This window comes from Corvus hawaiiensis, chromosome 2 (assembly GCF_020740725.1).
Source record: "Corvus hawaiiensis isolate bCorHaw1 chromosome 2, bCorHaw1.pri.cur, whole genome shotgun sequence".
Taxonomy (NCBI): Eukaryota; Metazoa; Chordata; class Aves; order Passeriformes; family Corvidae; genus Corvus; species Corvus hawaiiensis.
In genome coordinates, this window is record NC_063214.1 from 21,397,226 (window position 1) to 21,410,903 (window position 13,678).

Sequence of the window (13,678 nt, forward strand, 5' to 3'; positions counted from 1 at the left end):
AAAATAGCTGCCAGAAAGCGTGAGGCCTTTCAAGTGAGCTTCAAATGCTGCAGACAGCTCTTCTATCTCTTACAGTGAATTTTGTACTTAATGATAAAATTAGAAAACTAATCAGGGTCATTTGTGCATTGTAGACAAAGTCTGTCTTTAATCACCGCTTCACTTAAACCACTGTTAAGCAGAATGCTGTCTCATTAACTGTCCCTGAAATTATGGCTCCTATTAAAAGCAGTATCATGGGTTTCCTGTGGGGAAACCACTGGGTGGGTTTTTTTCTGAATGCTACAAAACCTTATTATCAAGGACTATAAAGAGAAAATTTCTTATCTTGATAATTCTGCACTGAAAATTTTCCATTGAAAGCTAGCACTGCACACTTGTGAGGCTTTGGGTGGGGTTTTCTGTGTTGGATGATTTAAGATAGCAGAGCAGTCCCTGTGTACTTAGCAGAGAGAAAACAGACCAGATGCCACTTCATCAGAACCTGCAGAAATAAAGTGTGGCTTTTCCATTGAGTTCTCTAGATTTTATTTTCTGTTCACATAGACAATATATGCTGAGAGAGATGTAATCTCTAGTGATTTTTCTTTCAATAGCCACAAGAAGAATGAATTTCCTATTAAAGTGCTATAATCCATTTACCTGGTTTTAGGATTTTTTTAGTTCCCTCTTGACACACTTATACAAGACTGCGGGTAAATACTTTCCCCTGGGCAGCCAAAGACCTGACCCTGCAACTATTCCTCATGTGAGACACCCTAGTGAAGCCAGCAGGTCCCTCTCTGTGCTTAGTAGCAAGCTTACAACTCTATCAACTTTGACCGAAGCACAAGAAGAATTTGTGAGCAAGATAGTGACCCTAAAATACTAAGTTTATTCTTTTAAAAGTTTCTTGGGACTACCACAAGCATGTCCATGTGGCTCTGTTGGAGCTAGCGTAGGAAACCCAAACTCATGTACATGTGGCCTGAAGCCTTGTGGAGAATCTCCCTGAACAGTCTAAGCCCCTTGCTGTGGCCTGAACTAATAAACTGACTCCACACTTGTCCTCATTGCTGAAGTGATGAAGCTGACTCCTGCTCTGCAGTGTGTCCTTAACCAGCTTAGCCTTCATAGTGGACTTTCTCATCGTGGCTAAAAGAATGTCAGAAGCTTGTTCTCCTTGTTACAATGAGTCAAACTTGTTCTACCTTGAGTGAAGTGTTCCCAGCCACAATTCTGAATGAAAGTAGCCCTTGCTTTGAGCAAAACAACTGCGCTCTACTGAGTGACTGGTATTTCAGGAAATGAATTGTTGTAACTCAGGATGCTGTCTCTGCATTTGAACTCTGTGTCTTCCACCACTTTTTCAAGCCTGTATTATCACAGCATGGTTCATGTTGGCCTGTCCTTGTGGGCACAAGAAAAGTTCTGAGCTCTTTAAAACCTGATGGAGACCAAGTCTAGGCTGTCTTGTTGAGGGTTCTTGTTACAAGTCAGACTGGTGTGTATGTGAATGCTCCCACCTCCCTTTGCCAGGACATTGCAGGGGAAAGCACTTGAAGCACGTGGTTTTCTCCTCTAAAATCCTTCCTGCATTATATCCAGAGGGACACTGTTTCCCTCACATGACACAGTTGCCAGAGGGCAGTAGGAGAGCCACTGAACTGGGAGTCAAGTGCAGGTCATGCACATGTCTTCCGAGTCAGAAACAGTGACAAGGAAATGAAAAAATGTATGAGCCTGCCTCAACTTAATCTGTGAATGCAAATATTTACCAGTAAGACAAGGTATCTCTGCAGTGCAGCTTAATGGCCGCTTAGATCTAATTAGTTTGTGTGTAGGTTAAGAGTAAGATTTGAAATAATGACTGTGAAGCTAAGCTAAGCCTTGAAAAGTGGTCAGTGATGCATTGGAGTAGTGAAATTGAACTGAATCACTTAACTACTGAACCTTTCAGCTTAACAGTGTTGTGGTCGCATCTCTATTTAAAGAAGTTTCTGGTAAGCAGATAAAAGGTGCTCATCTTGCCACATTCACGGCTGTTAAAGCATTGTTTTCTTACTACTTCCTGTTGAGCAGCACATTTGGGCACAGCAAAATGTGTGCTGCTTCTCTTGTAGTTTAAACTGTCAGAGACTTGTTAGCATTTACAGAAGGTAAGAACACAGGTGCATGGGAAATGGCTGTCCTGTCCCACAAGATGTTGAAAGCCTATGAAGTGACTGTCCTACATTGGCATGTACATTTTGGCATTTCTCAGAGGCCAAAGTAGGTACTGTTCTAGGAGTTCTCTTTGGGCATGAGAGTCTTGGATTAAAGTGAAGGAAGCAGGGCATGGACAGAACTTCTGTCTGTGATAGCTGAAAAATGCAGTCATGGACCCCTTTAGGTATCGTGGGGGGCCTTACTTTGTCATGCACAAATGCTGCAGCTGCAAAGGAAGGACTTTGGTTTGGAACTAGATTATCGTTAATGTTCCTTCCAAACCAAACCATTCCATGATTCTATGGCAAATTTTTCCGAGAGAATTTTCCCAAATGTCATGACACATTTCACTAAGCTTCCTGGTTAACAAGACCATATACTTTCAGAAGCCTGGCATTGCTGAAACACGGATAAGCTCTAAGCAAGCTCTGTTGTGGCTACCTTGAACTAGCAGAATAATCCCATGACTTCAGTTTTTGTTTTGGTTCTAATCTTGGCTACTAAAGTTCTTTCTATTCATGTTCTGTCCTTAACAAGTCTTATTTTGAGATAGACTAGTTAGGAAAGGTGTTTTTCTCTTTTATGAAACATGCTCCTCGGGAGTATTTTCTGTCTTCTTTATTGTGTATGTGCAGCTCCCACTTCCGTAGTTGATTATGAAAGAGTTGCTCTGTGTGCTATTATTGGTGCAAATAAATTCTTGCTGGGTTGCTTAGTCAGTGCTTTATTTGTAGCACTGTCCAGGTGTCCTGGGCTGATGTTATGAAGCCTATGATGTTATTTATTCCTTAACCATCCGCTCAGTGCCCAAGGACGCTGTTTGTTTAAGATGGACCCGGGGGTGGGGCCGGAGCCACAGGACCGAGTGCGGGGCGGTTGAACGGCTCAGCCCAACGGCTCGGGGGCTCTGGGGCTCGGCTGGGCTCGGGAGGGACTGCACCGGGAGCGCTGTGCTGCTTTTTGGGGTTTCCTTTGTGTTCCAGCTAGCGGGAAAAAGGTTCTGTTGGTTCTTCTTGCTCTTCTTCCCTTCCTTCCCCCTTGCCTCACTGCCTCGCTTCCCTCCTCACCGGTCCAGGGAGCCTGTGGGTGGCCTCAGTGGGCCTGCGAGCTGGCCCCAGCTGGTCCTGTTGTGTCTGTTCCCTCTCTGGGAATTTGTTGTATTTTGAGGGGTTTTTTAATCCTGTTCTACCCTGTTTTGTTTGTGTTTTATTTCCCACTTTCACTTCTTGTGACCCATTTGTCTCATTGACAGAAGAAAAGGGGAGGCCCTTGTCCCTTTGGAGGAGGCGCTCATTGCTGAGCGCTTCCTCCTCAACTTTTGTCTCCAAAACCAAGACACCAGGAATGAAGAAATAGTTGCATGAGTGGATTTTCTCTTTTTATAATATAAAGAACAAAATTACTTAATATTTAAAGGTGACAGCAAATTGTGTGATTTGGTTGCTATTTAGAGATTTCTGTTCAGATATTGATGTAACTGATGCATAAAATAAAATGCACATCCTTCTACATCACCACTGATGTACACCTGTGCATAGGTTCCATTCTCCATGTCAGATATGGCCAGGGGGAGCAAAGATGGTTGTGGCTGAGATGGGAGTTGAATGACTTCAAAGCAGCCAGCAATGCTATCCCTCTGTGTGAGCGCTGCAGAAATAGATGGCATTTCCATCTTTAAAACTGGCTGTCATTTCAGCAGAAAATATGCCATAGCTATGTAGTTCATAGAATACCCCTTAGGTCGCGCTCTGCAGCTGCTGAAAAGAAAGATTCTTCTCAATGGAGCTCAGGATCTTGATGGTATTCCCTTCAAGCAGAGGAGGCAGGTAGATCAAGCCATTTTCCAACCTTACCCACACCTCCCTAATAAAGAGGTAGTATGTTATTAAGTAGTATAGGGGGATAGAGAGGAATAGGGAAGTGGATTAAATGCTGTACCCACACTTCAGTGAGGGAACAAAAAAAGTACCAGCATGCCTGAAGCTTGAAAGTGAAGGGAAACAAGCAAGAGAACAGTGTTAGTGTTAGTATTTGATCTTTGTACACGGAGCTTTATTTTCTTCTCCGCACATAACTAAATGCATGCTTAAAACTGTTCATCTTTGCTGTGATTCAAGCATCCTGGATAAAGCATTGGTTTCATATATTGCTGTACCCTTTACTTGAAGTGAAACATTTTTTAGGAGTTAGAGCGCCATGCTAAAATTGAGAGAAGAGTCCGTTTTGAAATTATTTTCTGTCCGTTTTGAAAGCAAATATCCATTTTAGCTGAACAGTCACAGCCTGGGTTTTTCACCCACTTCAGGAGAAAAAAAATGAGGTAAAGGCTGACCATTCTGGTTTGTGGCTTTCTCCTACTGAATGCTTTTATTCTGCATTTGAAACCTTGCACATCATGACTTTACATCATGGGACAGTTCACAGAGGGTCACTAGATCACACCGAGATGACAGGTTCTGATATGCTTTGCACTAGTTTTCCTGGAGTGGTGCTCAGCTCAGTAGCAATAGCAAAACTGAGGCATGGAAAGAAAAGCTGGAATTTTCTCCATATATACATAACTGGTTTTCTTTTAACCATTGTTAACTTGCAGTATACATCAAAAGTTTGCACTGATAACGTTGTTGAACAAACATGCAATGCTGACACCAAAACCCAGTTTCTTTCTCCATAACTGGAGGCTGAGGAGGTTCTTTTAAAGAAATTGTTGATAGCTTATTTTTTCTTCAATTTGGAGGAAAAAAGCTCTGAGGCCTCACTAAGTTTTCTATGTCACTGGTTAGATGTATAATTGGGTGCATGATTCATGCGCTAATGCTGTGACTTGAAGCTAATTTTTTTCCCTGCTATCATATAATGGAGTTCGGTTTTTTAATGTGCCTGCTTATTTTAGGCAATGAAATCCAGATACGAGCTATACAAAAAAGAATCTGTACTGAAGTGCATTTTAAAACCTGGTATAATTACAGGACTGTCTGTCTTTGAAATGTATCAAAACTCTTCATAAAGTGAAATCAATAAATACTGTGCACCATACAGAGTAAGATCATACACCCAACCTTGAATTAGAATGCACACCTTACCCAGCAGCAGCTCTGTGAGGTTGTTTAAAGGCATGATGGGAGGGTGATACCCAATGAGGAATGCAGGTTGGCTTCTGCTGAGTGCCGGTAATTACACACAGTTTCCTTCACACACTGGAGTAGCTTTTTTCTCTTTGTGCAAACAGATCTATGGTATATATGCAGTCTTGGCTCTGCATTTCCCTTGAGCATTACTGTATTTGCAAGTTCAGGTCTCCAATGGCTTGCTGAGAGCATTAATTCGTGTCTAATTCAGCACTAGAGAAATCTGAAGATTTAATGCATTTATAGATAGGCGTGTGGGGGTTTTCAGGAGGGCATTGTACTAGTACTTCCGCAATTCCTGGAGTGAGGCAGTTTCTACCCTACCTAACAGGCTTGTGGTTTATAACATGACTTACGTATTGACTTGGTAATATTTCCCTGTGGCTGTAGAGAGCCTGACAAAGTAACTATGAAATACTACCTGTACTTCTCACTTTGATGCCAACGTTTTTAAAGATGTCATATAGATGATTTAGATGGTTAAATTTCAGGTGTGGAGAAACAAAGGAGGGAGCAGAGCACTGTTATCAGGCATTTCGCTAATGTGTGGCTGGCAGTACTTACAGTACCATCCTTTTATGTCTCTGCTTTTCTGATGTGACACCTGCTGCTTTGAGCATCCTGAGGTGGGTGAGGGACTCACCCTGGGCTGAACAGCTGGTAGTTTGCTATGGGCAGGCTACATTTTGAGCACTGTCTTTCCTGACATGTCTTGCTTCCCTAGCTGTAGAGGAGAGCTGGAGTGTCTCTCCTGCACTGATTCACAAAGGAAAGCTCTGATGACAGTGAAGCATATGATGGGAGAAAATTGGGCAAGGTTGTCTTACCTCAGATGTGAGACCTGACAGCCTTAATAGGAAAAAGAACAGAGGCTTGGCTGCATGCATGAGCCTTTAGCAGCATGTCACTGATGTCTCCTAATAGAAGGTGGAGGGGAGTCCACCTGGCAAATCTTTTAAACTTAGTAAATGCGGATCAAATAGCGAGGTGTCACCTATGAAACTAGCATTTCTTAGAGCCAATTGATTTCTTTAGTGGTCATAGAGATCCTATCTCATTTCAGGGTTATTTTGCTCAGATCAGCCATATCCTTCCCTTCCCTCACCAGCACACTGATGCTGTCAATTAATTGATAGCTGCCTTGCTGTAGCTCAGAGATGGAGATGTTTGTTATCCTGGAGTGGAATCAATAGCTGTGTTACTTTATATCCAATGCCTGTGATTTCTGGCAAGCATAAGGACTTTTCTGCTAGCTTAACCCTAACTAAGATTTAATTAGTGGATTTTAAAGTGGTAAATACATCCATCTGTCCTGTGCAAAGATTTTCTTATGATGATAAGCTGAGCAGCCAGAGCATTAGATCCTTCCAGCAGACATCTGATTTAATTTGGAGAGCTTTTCAAGCTCCTTTCTTTCAGGTCAGCTCTGTTCTGTACTTATCTTTCTACCTTTAAGAATAGAACTTGTCCCATGCCCTCAGCAGCAGGAGCTAGAGCCTTCCCAGTGTCAGTAAATTCTTATAATCTTTTGTTACCATTTCCTCTTCCCTTCTCTCTTCAAAGCATGTCTTATCTAGAGAGAGCAGAGCATGGAGCAAAAACAAACCAATATATATGTTCAGTAAACATCAGGTCAAGATACATAATTCAGTTTACCACAGCAGGGTGGCATTTCTAGAGACGTGTTTAAGGTACAGAAAGAGATTTTCTGGGCTCTCAGATACATGGCTTCTGTCAGGAGAAAAATACTGGGGTTTGTGTCGCTTCATTAGAATAACAAATGAAAAAGCAGAGTGCACTGAGTGCCAAAGCTGTATTTATCTTCATGCCATATTCAGTGCTTTCTCAAGGCAACTGTTCTAGCTCAGAAAGAAATCATGAGAATGCAGACTGAGACAGCGAGTTCCAAAGTCTCGGTGCATGCTTTTCAGCCGCACATTTTGAAGCTGAATTCCTTTGCTCTCAGGAAATTCCTCAGGTTATGGATACTTGAGTTCAACGATGACTCTGTTACATCAAAGGTTGAATGGGATCATGAGTCATACTGGAAAGGACAACTGGGCAATACTGCAGGGAAAAGAGAGGCAAGATTTAAGACAAGAAACAGGTAACAAATAAAGAAAGATATGTGGGTGAAAGAACAGAACTCTAATCATTTCAGTAGAGGAAAGATAACAAAGGCCCCTGTGATGTGAGCCATGCTTCAGTAAAGTAGCCAGAGGCACTGAGCCTCAGATGATGGTGCTGAGCTATGTGGTGGAGCTCTTGGATAGCATCCTTCCTGAAATCTTTGGGAGCCCTGCTGCAAGAGCAAAACTGAGCCCTTACATAAGGGCAGGGGCAACAGGTAATGGACATATAAACCATATCCATTTATGTGGAAGAAGTCTGTGGCAGTGTTGAATCTTGCCACTGTAGAAAGAGATCCATGTTCCAACTACATTCTTCTACTCCTCACCTACTGTAAGGAAATACTCTGCCTCCTGCCAAGGACACAGAGCAGGCTCTAAACAATGGCAATGAGTAACAACAAACAAAAAAAAAAAAAAAAAAGAGGGGCTTTTCTGGGTTTAAAAAGGGAGCAGCTGTGGAGGAGCTAATTCTTGAGCAAGTCTTAATACTCTCTGTGTGGTTTGCTGTGGGTTACCTACAGTGCCAGAGATTTAAAGACTCAGTCTCAGGCCTCTGACCAGGTGTGCTTTGGAATTAAGGCAGCAGTAAAGGTTACAGATACTCCCTTGAGGTTTGGGGATTTTTTGGGGTAGGGATGAAATTTTTGGCCCATTTTGTTTATTAGTTTGTTTTCCCTCTGATGGGGAAACTCATGGACAAGTACTGCAGTGTATTGCTACCTCAGCGGTGTCAGTGCCACTTTTTGTGGTTTGTGGTCTTACCACTGTTGTTCTGGGCTAGCTGAATTTTGCAATATTCTTAATAAATTTACATCATTTCATACAACACATTGCCTTTAGAGCAACTTCTACAGCCAGACTCAGAAGGAAGCCATGAAAAAAAAGAATGCTGTTTATAGAAGTCTGTAGACTTAAAAGGCGACTTGGAAAGGACAGAGTTCTGCTCAGTACTGCATCATTTATAGCACTTTTATGTAAGTGTACCAGCTTCCTTGATTTATGTGTATGTATATTTGGAGTTATTTTCTTCCTATTATCCCAGAAATTGATTCTCTTTTGTCATGCCTCTTTACAGACCGTGTGATATTCCATCACCTGCCTGAGTTACAGTGAATGCAGTGGAACAAATGCCCAGATGCTCCATTTCCAGAGTAAGGAAAGGGCATTTGTGCCTGCCTGTGGAGATGAAGACAGCTGGTTTTGCTACTGGATAGATCATGGATGTCTCTGTTTTGGGCATCAGAAAATGGGATGGTATTTGTGTTGCTTTCCTAGGATGTGTCCTCCCTCATTCTGCACTTGGAAATTTTATCTGAATGTGACTGTTTGCAGTGTTTAGGATTCTGAGTAGCCTAATAGGAGGAAGTGGTGTTACAGAAGTGTGCAAGGTGGTTTTCATGCACCTCCAGTGTGCCAAATTTATATGGTGGCTGTAAACACTGTGCACCCACAAGCACTTGTCAGAGGTGGTGTCACTCTGCTGCTCAGTACATTCTTGCCAGGACAGCCATGGACAGAAGGATGGTGAGACGCCTTCAGAAGCACTTACAAAAGAAGGATCACATTAGTATTTACTGAGTGGTAGCCTTCCAGAAAGGCATAGAAATCCTACATGTTCTTTGTCTCCTTTGGTTATTTACCATGACAGATAATTCTGAAGTTCCTGACTGAACCCCTTGAGCACTAATATGGTTATTGCCCAGCCACTTTAAAGGGAAGAAGGTCTGGCAATTTAAGGAGATGAAGAAGGGTGTTTGGAAAAAGCACTTAGAGATTTCACCCCCGGGCACAGAAGCACTGTTCTTAGAAGTAGCCTGTAAGAGAAAATGAAGAGCACCATCTACTGATGCAGAAGAAAATGAACCATTTGTATACAAAGCCCTTTTTTTCTTTTCCTTCACCTTAGACCAGTTGTTCGTGGCTTTTTAAATGCAGACTTTATTCTGGGTTTTGATTGTCAGTAGCAAGATGTTTTAACTATTGACTCCCCTTGCTAATGGTGCTGATAGAGAAGAGGGTGTGTTTGTACGTGGTCTGTTCTGACACTCAGCAATCCCAGAAAAGAAAGGGGCCTTGTTAGCACACTTGATATGCATAGGTATGTGTGCCAAATATATCAGCTGGCTGCCCAGTCCTTATTGTCATGGCAGTTGCTTTCAGTATCAGCTTAGAAAAGCACGTTGAGCTCCCACAGGCCATCATGGTCTCTTTCCAGTGCCAGCTCCCCTCAGCTTCCTGGCTGAGAGCTGAATGATTTGTCACAACCTTACCTGACAGCTTTATGTGTTCCATGCTTGGAACACTCCACAAACTTTAGGGACTTGACACTGTCACATTTTGTTGTGCATAGGAGTGGATCATGAAGGTCCTGTTGCTGTCAGCTCCTAGGCAGACTATGCTGTGTACACCTGAGAAATTTGGAATCATCTTAAAATTAAAGTGCACTTTTTTTGTTCCTCTGGATCTCAGTCAGCCCGATCTTACCCCTTCTGCTGGGGAGGACTAAGTCTATATTCAATCTTGTTTCCTCATCACTGACTAGTGCTCCATCATCAGGGCCTCTTTTTCAGTGTTAGATTGGGCATGAAGTTGCATCATTCAGAAATCTCAAATTAGTTAATTTGAGTTTGCCTTAAGGGAGCTCTGACAGGAACTATTAGACCTGCACAGATGTCTGTGTCTCAGGTGTTGCAATCTTTCTATCCTGTTACTGCCTGATGATGTATGAAGAGGGAGCATGGCCTTGCTTCCTATTTTACAGAAGCACAAGGCTCCCTCTTTTGTTGTACACCAGCACCACTTAGCGCTGAGATGTTCCAGAGGTCACTAATAGAAAAATATGTTCACATATGATCATATTCAATTTCTAAGCGAAGCCCGAGTGAGGCTTTGTATTATCAGTCAACTATTTTTAGCTCTGTCTTTGCTCTTTCTTCCCTGCCTACCTCCACTTCATAGAAATTACAGCACCTTTTCCTACTGGAGCGGTATATTTGCAAGTACACAGCTTATTCACTGGAATCTAGGGTACAACTCATGTCTTGGGCCACCCCTTGCCAGCTATCAGCCAGTTACAAATTTAAAGATTCTGGGTGTTCTGTGTTTCTAAGTTTCTGTAAAATCTAGTAGATATGAACAGATTGAATAAAGTCAGAATATTAGCAAAGGAGAGAGAATCTTAGAACTGGTTATTCTCTTTGGTAAAAAACCAAAAAGTGATCTTCAGGATAGTGGAGTGCTATCAGCTTGGAGTTTGTTTTAGCTTGGGTTTTTATTCCTCCATTAATCAGCTGATTTAGTAGAGGGATTTTCTTCTTACAAACCTTGTTTTACAGAAACTGAACAATCTGGTGAGTTCAGTTTAGTGCAGATGATTACAGAGAGGGGCAAGGATCTTTTTACCTGCTTATGTCCATTATCTCTGAACTGGATTAAAAAAGGTATCTGGAACCATAGTGGCATCGCATTTCCTAGGAGAAAAAGGGATAAGTAAACCAGTGAACCATTCAACTCTTCTGAACATGTTCTTCCTAATGTCAGAGGAATGTGAGACTTGGATGAAGCTACTGCCGCCTTGCCTTGCTCCAAGATATAAACAAACATGAGCAAAAAGAAATATGTAAGATTTTATGCATCATAGGTTTTATGCCAAATGATACTTCTGGCTTAATAAATACTTACATATTTAAATGTGCCACTTTGAATACAGGCTTGAGATTATTCATAGAAAATTATTTCTTTCATTGTCACAGAGAGCATTGGGTGGTCACTTTCTGAACAAGGAAACGCCAGCTAATGCTTGTTTGCAAGCAGTAGTGCCTAAGGAAAACCGGGAGAGGGAGCACAGGCCACCTGAGCAGAGCTCCCCTACCCAATAGCAGGCAGCAGAAATTGTTCTTTGTGGCACGCCAGGTTCTAAATGTTTGGACAATATCCGGATGTTTTGATCGCAGCTTTGTGAGTGCCAATAGTCTCCATTGTCCTCTCCAAAAGCCTCCTTGGCCTGGTACCCATGTGTAGTAGAAAACAGCAAAGTACAGAGGCGACAGCTGCAGAAGGACAGCAAGATCTTTGGGATCAGGGCACAGGGGAAAAGGAGACTGCTCTCATTTAGCGCGCCCAGCAGTCATGCATCAGTGAGGGACTAGGGCCTAACTACCTTCATCTATGAAAATGCATCGAGCTGAGGAAAGCACTGGCTCCTTTTATGTCACTGTGAAGGGAAATATGTTCAAAAGTACTGAGTAACTCACTATGGAAGAGCCCTTATGCTTATATAATTATTTATTTACACCTGGTTTCAACTATCATCATACCCTCTGTTTTTCATACAAGAGTAGGGAAGAGTGGAGATGCAACAGTGTAAAGTTTCTAAGCGTCTCACAGTTATCTGGCAAAACCTGCCAGACAGAAGCATCATTTGGTTGCTCTGTGCTTTATTTAGGCTATTTTCTTATTTTACTGTAAGACTTCATTGCAGATTCCTGTTTACTCAGCAAGTGAACTGAAAGAAGACTTTGTTGCTTCTTTTTTCTGTACGAAATAGTTTGGTGGTAGTAACTGATTTTTCTAGTAAAGAAAATCAAATGGACAATTGGTGAGAGTTTCCATAGCTAGAATAATTTAATATTTCACAACAAAATATATTTAGGACCAGAAACTGATCTCCAGATTGGATAGAAGAGTTTGTGATCTATATTGTTTTTTACAATGAGTAGTGCAGCTATTGTATCTTTGCATATTGACTAGCAGGAATTAATGATATAGTTCAATTTTTAAAACTGTTTCATTATCCTAAAAAACGTGTGTAGGTAAAAAATAAAAAAAGCACATTTGTTTGGGGGCTTTTTAACTTTGTATCTCTTTCTTCAGGTTTGAAGCTCAGGCAGATCTTGAAGCAAAGGTGATGTTTTAGGCACAGCAGTGTGAAATAATCTACTTCATGACACTTCTCTTCTGTAAGATTCGAGGGTTTGGTCTTAAACTGCAAGGAAAGATTTCACCTGTAAGGTATAACACTCCAACAAAGTAAGGCTAAACAGAAACACAAAAGTGGTCTAGCTGTGTATTTGTCATTTGCTCCATGCCAGTGACTCGCAAAACTTAAAATTTGTCTTGAAACTTGAATTTCCTCTAGGAATTACTTTTCTTTTATTATAAGCTACTCCTGGGAAGTTTGGGGATCAAGCAGGATAGTGAGACCTTATGTGTCATCTTGGTTTTGATGTTGGTTGTTTGTTTAGTATTAATTCTAATACTTCTATGGATATTTTCCTTTGTATTTAGGGCCAAAAAACCATCTAGATAAAAAGAGCCCTATCTCAATGAATTCCTAGTTGCTGCCACACATGAAATTGTGGAAGACTCCCTGCACTGCCTCTGCAGGCACAAAGGTAGGAGGGGGAACACTGGGGGCCCTGGGAGGCAAGGCAGAGACGAAATCTCTGCCCCTGTAGTTAATAACTGATCTCATAGCTTATCACTAACAGCGTGGGGGCAGGTCCCCAGTGCCTGCCCATGGCTTGCATCAGCGCTGGTCCCTTATTTAGCCTGTATAATCCACTGAGCATTCAACACTGCCAACTCTTCCTGTGCCACTGTGGGGACACAGCCCTGACCTCTGCCTTGTGTGCCCCTGTGGGGACAGTTTGACCTTCCCATGCGGCCTGAACTGCCACAGCCCCAGTCAGAGCCCAGCCCAGGGCACGCAGGCCAGGGAAGCACAGGTGCTTCAGGGGACACAGCAGGGCTCTGCCAGAGGTGAGTCATTGGTGCCATTTGCATCTCATGGCTAGCACTAATGACCTTTAGAGATGTGTGTACCCCTGATCATGCCATTCTCTTGTGGTGTCAAACTTGACATTAGCCAATTTTATATTTACCCAATGACTGTATGAATGGCCATATGCACCTTTTTCTGTTTGAGTAGCTCATCTAGAAAGCTCACAGTTGGAGGTGGGAACATTCACTGTACGAGTTTTCCTCCAAAAGGTCACCTTAAATGAGATCTAAAATTTTCATTAAAATTGTTTTGATGTTTCATTTTGGAATAGCTGGAGCAAGTATTTCTTGAATACGTTCTTGAATCCCCAGTTTCAGAACCACGTTGCCATATATTTCTTCCCTTAAAAATTGCGGATATATAGTACTTACTTTTCAGAACTTTATTTTAAATGGTTGACTTTTTGTCCCCTTTGGGGTCACAGCTTTTTGAAACCTTGGACTCCTTCA